This window comes from Solanum pennellii, chromosome 9, assembly GCF_001406875.1.
Source record: "Solanum pennellii chromosome 9, SPENNV200".
Taxonomy (NCBI): domain Eukaryota; kingdom Viridiplantae; phylum Streptophyta; class Magnoliopsida; order Solanales; family Solanaceae; genus Solanum; species Solanum pennellii.
In genome coordinates this window covers 28,769,194-28,786,057 of record NC_028645.1, presented here as the reverse complement: position 1 = coordinate 28,786,057, position 16,864 = coordinate 28,769,194, and the positions used below count along the sequence as shown (strand labels likewise).

Sequence of the window (16,864 nt, the reverse complement as noted above, 5' to 3'; positions counted from 1 at the left end):
CATGCAATATCCCATACTTAGAGTCAAAGATAGAAGGAGTTATGGTTAAAAACCCTTTTTGAAATCTTTTGGAAAGGGGCTCCTTGAATGGAAGATAGTTCAAGGATGTATACCATACCTCACATTGAAGAAACCCCAATGATTTTTGATGAATAAATGACCACCAACAGCCCTCTTAGCTCTTCTTGACTTCTAACTTCCAAGGAGACTTGAGAGAGATTTCTAAGGGAGAGGGGATTTCGATTTTAGGAAATGAGGCCTAAAATTAGGTCTTAGGGTTTGAAATACTTTAATATACCTAAATTACCCTAAATAAATGTCCAAGGTCCTTAAAAGAGTTGGGTGAATTTACCAAACACCCCAAGCCAAGGCAGCCTTCAACAACTTTTTACAGGCAGCACCAACGAGTCCTAATAGACGGACCATTTGTCAACCCATGCCCCGTCGATGGGGGGTCGTTGGTTGGGTCTGAAACACTCCACACCTGCAGGTTTGATCGACAGACCAAGTCAACAAGCCATCCATTGGTCGAGTGGCCGTCGACTAGTCATGCTGGTGGACACTACCAGGCAATTTTGATCTAAAGTCATGGGCCCTTCTCTAGGGCCCCTTGTGGGTCCTAGGTGGCGTCGTGCCCAGACTTTAATCCCCTAAACATAGTCATCTAGTTCTTAGGAACATCCCCATCAATTTCAATTAAAACGAGCACGTAAAACTCACTCAAACACACCAAGACACACAAGCACTCTCTAAGGCAGACTTTGTGAAAGTCATGGACGTTCTCAGACGTTTGACCTCAAAACTTAACCAAACTTCACACACTGCCTAAAAACATCAATAAACTCATTTTAACTTAAAATTAAATCAAGAAACAACCACGAATCTCCAGTTCACCTTACTTTATTTTAGGGTGCTACAATGGCGTTCTATACCACCACCTACCCAAAGTAGTGCACTCTTTTAAAAGGCTTGGCACAAAGACTCCCCTTTCAGAAGGTCTACTTAGTGCAATGTATAGATAGTGTCCCATTACACTATCTACGCTAAGTAGTACGTTCTTTTAGGAGACTTAGTTCATTTAATTCATATAAAGCTAACCAAGACTCCCCTTTCGGAATGCCTACCTAGTGTAATGGATAAATAGCGTCTCATTGCACTACCTACCCTAAGTAGTACATTCTTTTAGAAAGATTAAAACTTCCTTTACTTTTGTGGTGTTTAGCTTAACCGACATAGACCGTGAGAGCTAGACATGAAATCCCGACGTTAACCTCTATTGGATGAGAGATCCTCACTTTCCTAGAGTAAGGTCATTCTCTTAGCTTTTACATGGCTTTCCCAATAGCTACACCTATGCGGGCACATAGCTAAGGGATAAGGAGATTGCTACTAAGTAACTCATTCTCTACTAACGAGGAGTATTCATCTCAAGGGGTACATTGGAATACAAATCTTAACTCACGAAGTGTAACCACCTCTTCTTCATATCCTCTCGGTGCTAGACAGAACTCCCCGCGGATTCTAAAAATTATATACTATAGCTTAAGGATAACTAGTGAACACCACATCTCAACTCGCGAAGAAAATTCATCATCCGACCTATCTTAGAAAGCTCTTAGGATGTAGTGAGGTTGCTATTAAACACTTCATCTCAACTCACGAAGAGTGTTCACCCCAAAACTCCCCTTTTGACTTAACTTAGCTTCATTCATTTATTCAAGTGTGAGTGTGTGTACATGTGAGCACACCTTTAACATAATCATCATTTCAGTTTCATTCTATTCTATGCATGTTTAGACCCTTATTCATCACAATACACACGGAAACATGCTCAACATATACATTACTTGATTTAGGCATAAACTAAGCAAAACATGCAATTCTAACTTCATAATGCACATTACAAGAAACATCTTCATTATCATTTAATTTCACATATTAGGCCTTCAATCAACACTCACAATACATACCAACTATATCCAAATACAACAAGTAAACACCGCCACCAAGAAGGTGAACCATACCATTCAAGTGCAATTTATAATAAGAACTATTCCATAAAACCAACTCTACATTTAATCAAGCTTTAACAACCTATAATCAATCCTTCAATATTTCATCATAATATGGCCGTTACGGCAGTAGCTAAACCATAATAGCAACATAAGGAAACCAAGGTTCAAACACTACACAATCATATTCATTTAACCCTTTTCTTAAGCTAGAAGTTGGAAATACGCATAAACTTAAATTCATTAGGGTTTTGACATTAAATTCATCAATTAATACTAGAATAAACATATTCGAATCATTAAAACACTTTTACATGAAGATCCATGCTTAGAATCAAAGAGAGAAGAAACTAAAATTTGAAAACCCTTTTTGAAATCTTTTTGAAGGGACTCCTTGAATGGAAGAGGGTTCAAGGATGGATACCATACCTCAAATATAAGAAAAACCAATGATTTTGATGAATAAACACGTCCAACCAGTTAACCCTCCTAGTTCTACCTTGAGTCCTAGCTCCAATGGTGACTTGAGAGAGTTTATCTTTAGAGAGTGAGTTTGAATATTTGAAGTGAGGGGTCTTATCTAGGTCTAGGACTTAAAACTAATCTAATATAACTTAGAAACCCTAAAAATATCATCCTTGGGTCCTAAAAGACTTAGGGTGAATTTACACAAAACACCCTAAGCTGACAGCAGAAGAGACGACTTTTGTAGGCCCCCCATCGACGCCTCTCAATGACGGACCGTCGATGCTTCGACAGCCCGTTGATGAGGGCTTGTGGTTTGGGTATGCAACTCCCAGGCCTTTAGGAATTCATGTCCAAACGACGTACCAGGTTGACGAGCCGTCGACTGGCTCGTCGATGGACACTGTTTTGGTAGTTTTGGTTTTTGAGTTGGGGTCCTTTCTAGGGACCCTCGTGGGTCCTAGATGCAGTTGTACCCAGAAGTTAAACCCCTAAACATATTCTTCTAGTTCCTAGGAACATACCACATCAATTTCAAGCAAAACAAACACGTAAAACTCACTCAAACACATCAAGACACATGAACACTCTCTAAGGCACACTTTGCGAACGCCATGGACGTTCTTGGACGTTTGAACTCCAAACTTAACCAAACTTAATACACTGCCTAAGGACACTAATATAAATCATTTTAACTTAAAATTAACTCAAGAAACAATCACGAAGCTCTAGTTTAACTTAGTTCGTTTTAGGGCGTTACTTTCTCCCCCACTTGGAAAAACATTCTACCTCGAATGACACTAAAACTTTAAGACCATCAAAGTCTCCATTAGAAACACATAAAACATTAAGATCATGATCATTACACTCATAGTCTAAGCATAAACTAACAAGGAGCACCAATTCACACTTTCACACACTTGCAACATAGGCAACTTTTTGCCAAACTTCACAAACTCAAAATTCATTTTTGTTCTTCTTTTATGGAGGAACTACCTTCTCCAATATTAAACATGCTCATATACAACACTTTTGCACATATTAGGACTACAATTCAAGCCACAAACAATTTTCTTCAAAAATGAGAAACTTTACAGTGAGCATTCACTGTATCACTGTTAAGCATGTCAAAATTTCAAAAATTCATTCTTTGAGCAATTCATCAAAACGGCATGATCATATGAAGTATAAAACCATATAAACTCATCTCATAACATATAAACATCAATCATATAGAGTTAAGACTTACCAGGACTATCAACTCCGGATTAGTTTATCCTTCCTAGCTCCCATCCCATAGGAAGGGTTCTTCTTTGGACCATTAGGATCTAGGGAAGCTTGATTGACCTCTTTCCCTCTCGCTTTGATGCTAGGGAAGTACCTCATCTTGTGGACCTTCTTACCACAACTAAAACAACCATCCGTACCGGCAAAACACCTACCCATATGTTGCTTTCCACAAGATGCACACCTAGTCCTCTCAAAAGTGTGGCCACCACCTTGGGGATGTTGGATTGGGGGCCCATCCTTGTTTCCCATGGAAGAATCTTGGTGATAGAACCTCTTCTTAGGTTTTTGGTGACTAGAATCATCCGACCTAGGCCTCTTACCCTCTTGCTATCTCCCTAATTTTGATTCCTCAATTTGTTTGTGCATACACATAAGCCTAGAAATATCCATGTTATTAAGAAGCACTGTCGTATGACACTCTTTCTCCACTAGGCTAGACACTCCCATCACAAATTTGTTCATCGTATCCCTAGGGTTGCCTACCATGGTTGAGGCATACTTAGAGAGTTTGGTGAATTTGAGAGAGTACTCTTGCACACTCATCCCCCCTTGACGAAGGTTCATGAATTCGACCATATTCTTCTCCCTCCACTCTAAGGGAAATAACCTATCTAGAAAATCCTTTTTGAATTCCTCCCAATCAACTGGACCTTTTTCTAAGGGTATCTCACCCCTCTTATTGCTCAAACCACACTTGAGCCACCTTCTTGAGTTGGTAAGCGGCTAACTCCGCTTTCTCCCTAGGGGTCACACCCATAGAATCTACCACTTTGAACACCTCATCTATGAAACCTTGTGTATCTTCATCCACCTTAGTGCCATGAAAAGTGGGAGGGTTCATCCTCATGAAATCCAGAATTCTAGAAGCGGGAGTGCTAGCATTAGGTTGAGGTCCAACTCCTTCATTAGCTTGGGCAACAAAGTGATTATTGACGACATGAGCTTGAGCCATCATGAGTTGGGTCAAATTCATTAGGAAAGACCACAACTCCGCATTAGTCATATGTCCTTCAACAAAAGGAGCTTGAAGAATAGGGAGCATTTGAGGCACTTGAGGCTCTTAAGGTTCTGGTGAAACTTGAGGTTCTTGAAGGTGAACCTCCTCATTCTCTTACTCTAGGACAACAATAGGAACTTGGTCAACACGCGGAAAGATCCTATCATTAGCTACACCTCCCTCCTCCGTTATAGCGGTTGATCTCCTCGTATTCATGTCCTATAAACAAAAAGAGAAGAGGTTGAGAAAAGACACCTTATATAGCTCAACAATAAGGCACTACATTAGAATAGAGAAGAAAGTGAAACTTCTATCATCTTATAGCCTCTTGTCCATAGATGTGTTGCGACTCACACCAATGACCAAGATACTACTAGACGTGGTTTGTGAGACTTTTAGACCCTAAACTATTTGCCATAATCTTATGCTTTGATACAAGGTATGTCATGACCCGAAAGTACCCCCTAGAAGGTAGGGCAGACCCTTGTGTCATGACTCGGCGTACTTGACCGTTTGGGGTCTTGTACAAGCCCTTTAAGTATCTTTCATTACATAAGACATGAAAAGTAGTGCAGAATTTAAAACTTTTCACGACATTTAACAAAAAGAAAGTCTTTCATAAATACTTAGTGAATCTCATTGTCACAAGCCAACCTAAAGACATGACATAATATCTTAGGGATAAAACCCTTTACATTGAAACAAAAATACATAATAAGTCTTAATAACAAAACTCGAAGCATAGACTATGTCCTCGAATATATGAGGACATACCAAATCTTGACAGAGTAGATGTCCCAAGCGTCGCCTTCAAATCTTCAAAAGCCTCCAACCTATACTTATAGAGTATAGAAAAGTATGGGGTTAGTACAAATATTGTACTAAGTATGACATATGCAAAAACATGCAAAAAGGGACATTTTTAGTATAAATACATTTTCATGCCAATTAAGTAAAACACTCAAGAATATAAAAGTAAAACAACATAATAATCATCATTTAACACTTAGAGAAGAATTTCTATTTTTAACAAAAAGGACCAACTTACAGTAAGCTTCTCCAAATCACAGTGAACTCTTTTTAACATTACAGTGAACTAAACCTATTCCAAAGTAGTGAACTCCCAAGGCCAATCAGAGTGGAAGTGAAATCATTTACATAGGAGTTTTCCTAACTTAGGTCATCCTATGACTCACAAAGGTAAGACATGAGGGAAATGCACATACACCTCCTTTAATACACACCAAAATGATCCTCAAGACTACCCCTTTCGGCTTACTTACCTCGGGAGAACAAGCCACCACTCAATAACAAGACATTAGAAGAACACTCAAGCAACACACTAAGACTTCCCTTTTGGAATGCCTACTTAGTTCAATGAGTAGATGGCGTTCGATACCACCACCTACCCTAAGTAGTACACTCTTTTAGAAGGCTTGACACCAAGACTCCCCTTTTGGAAGGTCTACTTAGTGCAATGGATAGATTGTGTCTCATTCCACTACCTACCCTAAGTAGTATGTTCTTTTAGGAGACTTATTTCATTCAGTTCACATAAGGCTCACCAGGACTCCCCTTTCGAAATGCCTACCTAGTGCAATGGATAAATAACATCCCATTCCACTACCTACCCCAAGTAGTACAATCTTTTAGAAGACTTAGCGCTTTTTTTACTTTTGTGGGTGTTACTTAACGGACATAGACCATGATATCTTGACATGGCATCCCGACATTAACCCTTATTGGATATGGGGTCCTCACTTGCCTAGAGTAAGGTCATTCTCTTATCTTTTACATGAATTTCTCAATTGCTACACCTATGCGGGCGCATAGTTAAAGGATAAGGAGATTGCTACTAAGTAACTCATTCTCTACTAATAAGGAGTAATCATCTCAAGGGGTACATTCAAATACAACATCTCAGCTCACAATGTGTAACCACCCCTTTTTATATCCTCTCAGTGATAGGCATAACTCCCCACAGATTCTAAAAATTATATACTATAGGTTAAGGATAACTAGTGAACACCACATCTCAGTTCACAAAGGGCATTCATCCTTCGACATATCTTAGAAATCACTTAGGATGTAGTGAGATTTCTACTAAACACTTCATCTCAACTCACAAAGAGTGTGCACCCCAAAAACCCCCTTTTGACTTAACTTAGCTTCATTTATTCATTCAAGTGTGACTGTGTGTGTACATGTGAGCACACCTTTCACTTAAGCATCATTACAATTTCATTCCATTCTATACATGTTTAGACCTTCATTTATCACAATACACACTTAAACATACTCAACATATACATTACTTCATTTAGGCATAAACTAAGCAAACCTTGAAATTCTAGCTTCATAATGTACATTACAATAAACATCTTCATTATCATTTCATTTCACATATTAGACCTTCAATCCATACTCACAATACATATCAACTATATCCAAATACAACAAGTAAACACCGCCACCAAGAAGGTGGAGTATACCAATCAAGAGCAATTTATAATAAGAACTATTCAATTAAAACAACTCACCATTTAATCCAGCTTTAACCACCTATAATCAATCCTTCAATATTTGATCATAATATGTACCTTACGGCAATAGCTAAACCATAATAACAACATAAGGAGACCAAGGTTCAAACACTACACAATCATATTCATTTAACCCTTTTCTTAAGCTAGAAGTTGGAAATATGCATAAACTTGAATTCATTAAGGGTTTTACATTAAATTTAGCAACTAGAATAAACATATTTGAATCATTAAAACACTCTTACATGAAGACCCATGCTTAGAATCAAAGATAGAAGAAAGTAAAGTTTGAAAACTCTTTTTGACATCTTTTTGAAGGGACTTCTTGAATGGAAGAGGGTTCAAGGATGGATACCATACCTCAAATATAATAAAACCTAATTATTTTGATGAAGAAATGCGTACAATCATCCCTCTTAGTTCTTCCTTGAGTTCTAGCTCCAATGGTGACTTGAGAGAGTTTTTCTTTAGAGACGGAGTTTAAATATTTGAAGTGAGGAGTCTTGTCTAGGTCCAGTACTTAAAACTAATATAATATAACTTAGAAACCCTAAACATATCATCCTAGTGTCCTAAAATACTTGTAGTGAATTTACACAAAACACCCCAAGCTGGCAGCAGATGAGACAGCTTTTGCAGGCTCTCCATCGACGCTTCTCAACGACGGACCGTCGATGCTTCGACTTCCTGTTGATGAGGGTTCGTGGTTTGGGTCTAGAAATCCAAATCCTAAAGCCATTCATGTCCAAACGATGTACCAGGTCGACGAGCTGTCGTCTGGTCTACTGGCCGTCGACTGGCTCGTCGATGGACACTGTTTTTGTCTGTTTTGGTCTTAGAGTTGAGTTCCTCTTCTAGGGACCCACATGGGTCCTAGATGGAGTCATAACCGGACTTTAAACCACTATATATAGTTTTGTAGGTTTTAGGAACATCCCACATTAATTTCAAGCAAAACGAACATGTAAAACTCACTCAAACACATTAAGACACATGAACACTCTCTAAGGCACACTTTGCGAACGTCATGGACGTTCTTGGACGTTTGAACTCCAAACTTAATCAAACTTCACATACTACCTAAGGACACTAATATAAATAATTGTAATTTAAAATTAACTCAAGAAGCAATCAGGAAGCTCTAGTTTACCTTAGTTCGTTTTAGGGCGTTACACTTAATATATTTAAAAAGGGAGTTAGATCCTAGCACCGAGTGAAAATGATAAATAAGAGTTGGGGCTTCGCGTTAGTAAGTCCGGCTTCCCACAAGAGAACCTTCACATTTAGCAAGTCCGGGTTCCCGACATAGATGTTGTCTCGTGAGATGGAAACCTCCACGCCAGTATGTCAAGATTTCTAGTAACAATCTCCATGTTCCATAACTACGTGTCCCCGTAGGTTATAGCTTGTGGATACCACCTAGATATCTATGTATCATTGGTTACAACTTAGTCAAGTGTTAACCCTTTCTTTTCGGTGTGAGAGGAGAACATCGAATTCTGTATAGCTCACATGGTCTATGTCGGTTATGGCTAAGTCTCCCAAAGTAAGAAACGAACTAAGATTAGATTATGGACTCTAATAACAACTCCTTGAGGAGATTACTTAGTATAGGTAGGACTATGAAACCTACCCATGCATTTCACTAGTGAACTCCAAGAAAGGATAAGATTAGTATTTGTATGAAAGTAAGACTTATGTATGTATGTATGTATGAATTGTATGAATGCATGTTAAGTGACTTTGTATGTCAAAATATGAATTATGCTTATGTATGTGAACTGCACTTATGGCTTCTAAAGGGGCTTACTTAGTATATGTGGGGGTATGAGACTCCATGTGTACATTGCACAAGTAAGCTTGTGAAGGGGTTATGAGGGTGGTTTAATTATGGTATGAACTAAATGAGTTAAGACTAAGGTTGTAGTAAAGGACGAAGTCTTTATGTGATACTATGAAGTATGTGCTTTGTGTCTAGTTATAAATGAAAGTGTTATGACTTATTAAGTATGTTATTCCTAGTCTAGGGTGAATTCTTAGGTACACTTTGTGGAATTAGTATTATGGGATGCTACCAACACATTGCAGTAGTGTGACTTAGGGGTTGTCTTAGATGGTGGTGCTTATGTGAATCTTATGTTTATGGTGTGCTTATGACTTGTGAATATATATGGTTGTGTTTATGAAGCATATCTATGATAGAGTATTGTAAGGTGACCTCAAGGTGATACATTGTACTTACAGTTGAGGGTTACTAAAGGAAAGAAATAAGATAAAAAGAGAAGTATTGTATTGTATGTATGAATATGCCTTAAAGTATGATAAACAGATTTATGTGCTATTGTGAGTAGTATCCATGCCTATATGATGTATGTGAACTATATTGTGCTTAAATGTGCCTATGCTCAAGAAGATTACTAAAAAGACATGTTGCATGATTTCAACTGAAATTTCCTCTTTAAATGCATGTTTTTGCATGGTTGCCATACTTAGTGCATTCTTGTACTAATACAATTCTTCTTCATATTTTTGCACAAAGTGTAGGTGTTGATTACTAGAGGATGTCTCCTAAGTGAAGAGATTAAGGAACACTTATGATTCAAGGCACTACAACATTTTAGACCTACAACCACACTAAATTTTGACTACGCTTGTAAAGTGATGCCTAAAATATTTTTGGTTTTTGACTTTTGGCAACAATAATATTGGAAACACTTCCAAAGCGTACTCTTTAATACTATAGGCTACACTTTATAAGCATTGTTGTTTTAATAGGAAAAATATTCTTTTATATAAGTTTTGAGGTTTTCAACTTTTTTAGAGTCGCCACTTAATTTTTAAAGAAAAAATCAAGAAAACCTTTATTTTCAAAAGACTTAATAGAAAAATCGTTTGAAAATACTTTAAGGGTTCGGGGATTCCTATTAACGTCTTAGGAAGGTTTTGAAAAGCACCTAAGGCGTTTCGCTTAATACGGTCTTCCGGCAACTAACACATTTTGCTAAGGCTTAAAATTGCGATAAAAATATTTTTACAGTTGTTTGAAAATTAATGGCTAACTTTTACCTAGGTGAAATACCTAACTTAAAGAAATTATTTTGAAAACTACTTAAACTTGATTTACTTTTAAGTTGTTAAAATAAAACGGCGTTTGCGGGGATTTGGCAGTTTCTTAACTTAAAACTAACTAACAAATAAAGAAAGTAAATAAACAATAAATAAGAGAGAGGGAAAGAGATTTGGGTCCAAATCCGGGTGCTGTTCGCCTTGACCGGTTTTTTGACCCACCTGCCTTGGGCTTTTTGACCCATTTCGACTTTTTCGGGTTTTAGACCCATTTTCTTTCTTTCATACCTGTCCTAGACTAAGCAAATAATTGAAATAATAAAAAAAACGACAAGGGCTAGGCCCAAAATAAATACAATACAAAAATGAAAATAATAAGAAAAGATCTTTAAATCCGGCTCCTTCGACTTCCTTCAATTCTCTAAATTTCGAATCTGTTAATCGATTTTAATGCTGGCTAGCTCAATAGGAAATTTGGAGGAGGATCTTCGTAGCCCTCTCGGGATACAAGGGAGGAATCCAACAGGACTCAGATGGATGTCACATGCAACACAACAGAGAGGACATAAGGATTAGCATTTAATAACACCGCCTTGAAAAATCATCACTCAACATAGGGATAAAACTTGACACAATTATTTACCAGAAAAAAACACAATGAAAGAATATTTCAGGCAAAACAAAATATCACTGAATAATAAGGCATCCAAATTGCACTAATTTTTTTTAATTCCGGGCAAAACAACCAATAAGTAATTCACTGCAAATAAACTCATAGGAGATGAAATAAACATTAGATCTAGCTTGGGAATTTATTTGGAAAGAAATGTAATCATAATGGATATCCATTGATTTTGTTTATAAAATACCAAATACCCACAGTTTCCAGACAACTAAATGGACTAGGATAATTCATTTCCTTGAAACGACAGAAATAAATTTACATGAACACATTTGGACTTATCCAATTAGAGAATAATGATTATGAATAACAGGCTATCATGTTAGCATGATATTTCGCATGAGGCTAAAATTAATGCAAAATATTCAAAGGAAATTCCAAAATAAAGCCATCAAAGTCCAAGAATAAAGAAAGCAAAAGAAAGTAGACAAATGATTATAACAGTAACGTCACTTGCCACAAATGGATTATCCCAACAGATTTTCAACAAAACATACGACTCGCCTATTAGGTCTTGTAGAATGATGCATGGCAAAAACTATTAAATCGGATGACGAGAAACTCAAATTTCAGTTAATGGACAGAAATCTAAATGCGTAGGCTTTTCATATGGTCTAACCTTAAGATGCCAATATTATCTTTTAAGGAATCAAGCAACCTCGTAAACACATAATTATCCTAACGAAAGGTATCAAAACCCAAGTAATCGAGTATTACACCACATATTTAAACAAATCAGCAAACAACAACCAAAAGAAACATAAAAATGAGGCAGTAATCTTTTTTTTTCACACACCATGCACTAGCCGAAATGCGAAATCAAGTCAGCCTACAACACGAAACATACCCACCTATAGAGGCTAAATTTAGAATTTTGAAACGGAACAGACAGTCAGATGAGATTATACAACGGGACAACAAGTCATTAGTATGAAGAGATCATTTCGACGTTGAAATGGGACCATCCGAATTTCAAGCGAAAGAGACGGAGAAACCAAGGAAAAGACCTAAATTACCTATTTACCCAACTAAAACAATAAAACGATTAATAAGAAATGACCAAGTCGCGGTAATAGTTAAAAAAATGACTACTCCGAATATACACAATCATTTTATGGTCGGCTTAAAAATGGGGACATGATAGATGCAATGCTACAATGATTTTTGGGGGGGGGGGGTTAAATTTCTTCAATAAGACAAAACGAGGCGTGTAGTAAGTCACTCCAACCAATAACAATATCTAAACTTCATTGGAACGACTTGAATGATCGACGCTAGGGGGGCTAAAGCTATATGTTTAAGTATAAATCGAAAATCCAACATTAAAGTTTGCCGATACATGACTTAGAAAGGAATCGTTAAAACCACAATACGTTACCCTGAACGGAACAAATTGTTGGAAAGTCAGTTTATATCAACATACAAGAAAGAAGTCATAGAATCAAATTTAAACATATCGAAAGCTGAGATTAACTCTTGAAACCTAATAAATAAGGGAAAGATCACATGCCTATAAGAGAACATAAATGCTAATCTCTAGAACACACATTGACTTTCATTCATGCAAAACAGAACTGTAAATAAAAGAGGGAAGGGCATGTCACCTTGTTTTGAGTAGCGATGCCGAGACAAGGACGAGCTGGGACACGACAACTTCACCACACAATTGGAGGCGCAGACAACAATGAGAAACTCAACCGAGACTCCGCGCGTCGAACGACTCAAAGGAACCGGGAACCAAAAGATAAAGATAGTAGGTGAAAATCGACTATATCCTTTCTTCTTACGTACTTTAGTGTCTATTTCGATCACTTTACCTAAGGTATTTGTATTTGTTTCCCAAAAAAAAAAGAAGGAAATCTGACTAAAGAAAAAACTCTAGCAATTTTCTCAACCGAAATCTGCAACTTTAAAGTAACTCTCTTTCTTTTCGGGAAGAAATCCTCTTCTTTTTAACTTAATCTCTTAATTTCCGTTCTAAAAAAATTGCAAATAAAAACCAGCCCCCTTTTTCCGAGGAAGGAGAGTAATTTAATAGAAGGGATTAGGGTTTTCGAAAGTGGCGGGAAAAGGGTAAAATTGAGATTCCTCAACTCAAAGCTCAATTCAAAATTTCTCCCAAGGACAGGGAGACAGGCTGGGTTGTACAAGAAAACCAATTCTTTGGCCAAAATCTGAAAAGTTATAAGGGAGATCGACGACTCTGATTCATCTTATGTCCTTGGAACTCGACGTGGCACCATCTCGAGCTACAAGGACGGAATCGCGTGACCTGCCGTTGCTGAAATTCATACGCAAGGGCAAGGACGGGACGAGAAAGAGACTCGTACTGCCCTCTGTTACCATTGCTTTTCCGTGTAAGCTTCGCGTATTGCCGTGAACTATTCCTCCAAATTTGTCAGTTGTTTTGTCGTATAGCTAAAGTATCAATGGACGCTGTGAAGAAGATGAATGAAACAGGGTCAGGGTCGCTCATGTATCACCGCTTTGTTGTGAAGGTGCAGCTTTGCCACTGCTTGAGACATCATTTTCCTGTAGTCGAGCCGTTTGGATTAAAGGGCGGATTTGGATATTGGGTCAAATGAATTTGGGCTTGGGGATTTGTAGGTTGCTGGGGAATAAAGGGATGCAGGCTGAAATTTTATTTGGATAAAACAAAATGGGTTTGGAAATAAAAGAATTAAAGAAAAGTAAGATTAAAATTGGGCCTGGGGTGGTAGATGGACTGCCGGGAAATTTCATGCAGGCCCAAAATTGGTTTAAGTTGAGATAAGTTTAAACAAATTAAATCATTTGTCAAATCCCGCTAAAACGAATTAATATGAAATGATTAATAAGCTCCTCAATTTTAATGAAACAAATAATCGACTTAATTATAAAACGACTAATTCAAAATGTAAACCAAATATTTAAACGAAATAAAATTTTTTTTAGATGAATATTGAATAGTTGTAAAACACCGATTATACATATAGTTACGCAAAACATATAAGCTTTCTAAAATTACATATATATATATGTAAGGGCAAGATTAACTTAAAATAATTTAAAACACTTTAAACTTCATAAAATCAATTATTTCAAGTCGCTTAAAATTAGGAAGCTCGTTAATCAACTCCTATCGGGTGGGGTCAAAATCGGGTGTCAACAGTTGTTACAGTATGAAAATAAATGGCAATAATTATTTATATATATGGTAACACTTTTAAAGGGTCCTACTTTTATAACTGTTCCCATTTTTATTTGCCAAGAAAATAATAATTAATAAAATATTTTCTTTTCTCTCTCTCCAACTTTACGCTTTCTCTAAAACTATCGATGAAGTGAAGAGAAAGAGCTAAAGGTGAAGAACTAGTATCACGAATCAAAGATCGATGAACCTAGCTAATGGCGAAGAACTGAGCTTGAGATTTCTTTGATACTGAAGATTGACGAACCGAGATGAAGCTGAACAACTGAAGAAAGATGAACTGAGCTGAAGATGCAGAGCTAAATCTAAAGAAATGAAGAGTGGAAGCTGAAGAACTGAAGAGTTGAGCTGAAGATTTCTCCAATATCAATTTAGTCAAGCGTAAGTACCGATTTCTTTAATTTGAAGTTGTTGTATCTTAGATTTTGGACATCTTTAAATCTAAAGTTTAGTTGCAATTCTGTTACAGATTTGCTTTAGTCTTTAGAAGTTACTATGCTAGATCTATTGTCGTTGCCTACTACTTTAGCTTTTACAAATTATTATGTTATTGAATGACTATTCAATTCATTCACTTCTAAACTCATAAATTAAATATTAATTATCTTTAAAGATTAAATTGAGTTGATTATAGTATTTCTCTTATTGTAATATCAATATCAAATTTGTTTTAAGTTTATCAATGTCTTTTGAAGAGGCGACATGAAGATTTTATGATATCATTACTGGTTAAAGTATAAATAAAGAAGAAATCGTTCTTGTCATGAATATCCTAGTGAATTATGTTGCGAGATTGACATTATAATGCCTAAGAGAAACTAAAAGATGATACTTATGTCTTTGGTGTATTATTTCTCAAAATGATGCTTTTTTGAAGTACCTTATTACTATTTTGTTGTTTGCTTAAATCACGATAATTTGTTTCTACCACTAAAAACATTAAAGAAAATAACTTTTCTGTAGAATCACCCCTTCAGGCAATATTGTGAAGGTACTTAAGGTTAAAAAAGCTCTTGGACCAAAATCTCTAACTGTCTAAATATTCCTTGTAGTAGAGATTTTCTTTTTGGGGACAAGATCTATTCTTTCATGACATTTCGTAGAAAATCAGCATTTAGAAATTAAACATGGATCATGAATTTAATAATTTTGGTATTTATATTTTCTCCTTATGATGTCTGAAGTAATTAAATATTTATAGCAAAAGTAATATGAAATTTTTTTTTGTTCTGTTTGGCACAAGTTAATTACCTATATAGATCTTTTTCATTCATGAATAATGCACAGTGTCTGATTTAGTTCCTTTTAATGTTGTATATCTTGTTGAAGCATCACATTAATGGAAATATGAATTATCTATTGTTTTAGCTTGAGGAGCATTACTGGAACTGAACAATGTCTTTGATAGACCGTTAAATGATGTTGGTTTTTTTATCTCTCTAAAAAAAATTCTCTTTCCAGATTATTTGATCTCTAGCAACATTGAAATTTCAGATTGATGCTGGAATCTTTGGGATATATAGCCTCATAAGTCTGCTGCTTCTTCGATGAAGTAGAATATTACTTAAGAGTGTTCAAGCTATCATTGGCCCCAACAAGACATTCTCAGTTCTTCTGACCATACTTTGTGAGTATGTTATGCTGCCACATAATTATTAAAGATCATTGTAGAGGCCATGGAATAACACTTCAATCTTTTGATCATCCAAAACTAACGTTTATATCGAGTCTTCAATGAGTGGACAACTATCTAGTTTAATGCCTTCACTTGACTGGCAGAATACGTTTAGGTCACCTGGTAACTAGTAAGTGTGTGCATCCTTCTACTTACTATCACTACATTTCATACAATAAAGGAAAAACTAAGACCACAACAACATAAATCAAAGTTGTTGATATCCCTAATGATGAAAAACATTACTTTCTCGAATTTTTTTTTATACACTGCCTTTTTGTGTTATGCACTCGAATTTCGTGTTATAAAAACTTATTAACTACAAGAAATAAATCTCCGAAGTATTTCCTCATACAATTATCAAACTGCTTTCTAATCTGTATACATGAATCCTTATTGTTATGTAAATATTTATTTTTTCCTATCATTATGAGGTAGTGGACATTAGAGGCATCGCAGAGAAAATGCATCATTGATGGTACTCTTTGTGACGTTAGTCATATATACACTCACTATATATTCTACAAACTAATTGTTTGTCCATTACTCGTTTTCAATTATACAACACAATCACTTTTGAAGTTAGTATTCTCTGCTAGCTTCTTTTTTTCTTTTTTTGCAAATTTGGACTTGTAGTCCTTTATTAAAAACAACTACTGGACCTAGGGAAGTTAGTATTCTCAGTTGTGTATCTCTTCTTATTGTTGACTTGATTGAGGTTCTTCTGGAAGCTTTCCAATGTTTTCTTCACTTATTTTTCTTGAGAAAATTTACTTGTCTTGTATATTACATAAAGAGGATAAGATTGGTAGGCATATTGCATCACTATATAAGAACGAGGATCTCTATTTTCTAATGTACTGTCATGCCTTGAATTATTTGTTTTCCATTTTCCTTGTATGACTATGGAATGACTTTTGTTGGGGGGGGGGGGGGGGTTTGGG

At 36.2% G+C, this 16,864-nt stretch overlaps 1 long non-coding RNA gene across 5 annotated transcripts in view; it reads left to right on the top strand.

Moving 5' to 3' along the window:
- The first annotated feature begins 14,296 nt into the window (after positions 1-14,296).
- Positions 14,297-16,864, top strand: part of LOC107029429 — a 7,538-nt gene continuing 4,970 nt past the window's right edge. For 2 of the 5 annotated variants that reach the window (XR_001457995.2, XR_001457994.2), the window contains exons 1-2: positions 14,298-14,626; positions 15,740-15,872. This is a non-coding gene — a long non-coding RNA (uncharacterized LOC107029429). Of the gene's footprint in view, positions 14,627-15,706; positions 15,877-16,864 lie in introns of all 5 variants that reach the window. The other 3 variants (XR_001457997.2, XR_001457998.2, XR_003574572.1) reach the window with 3 other exon arrangements.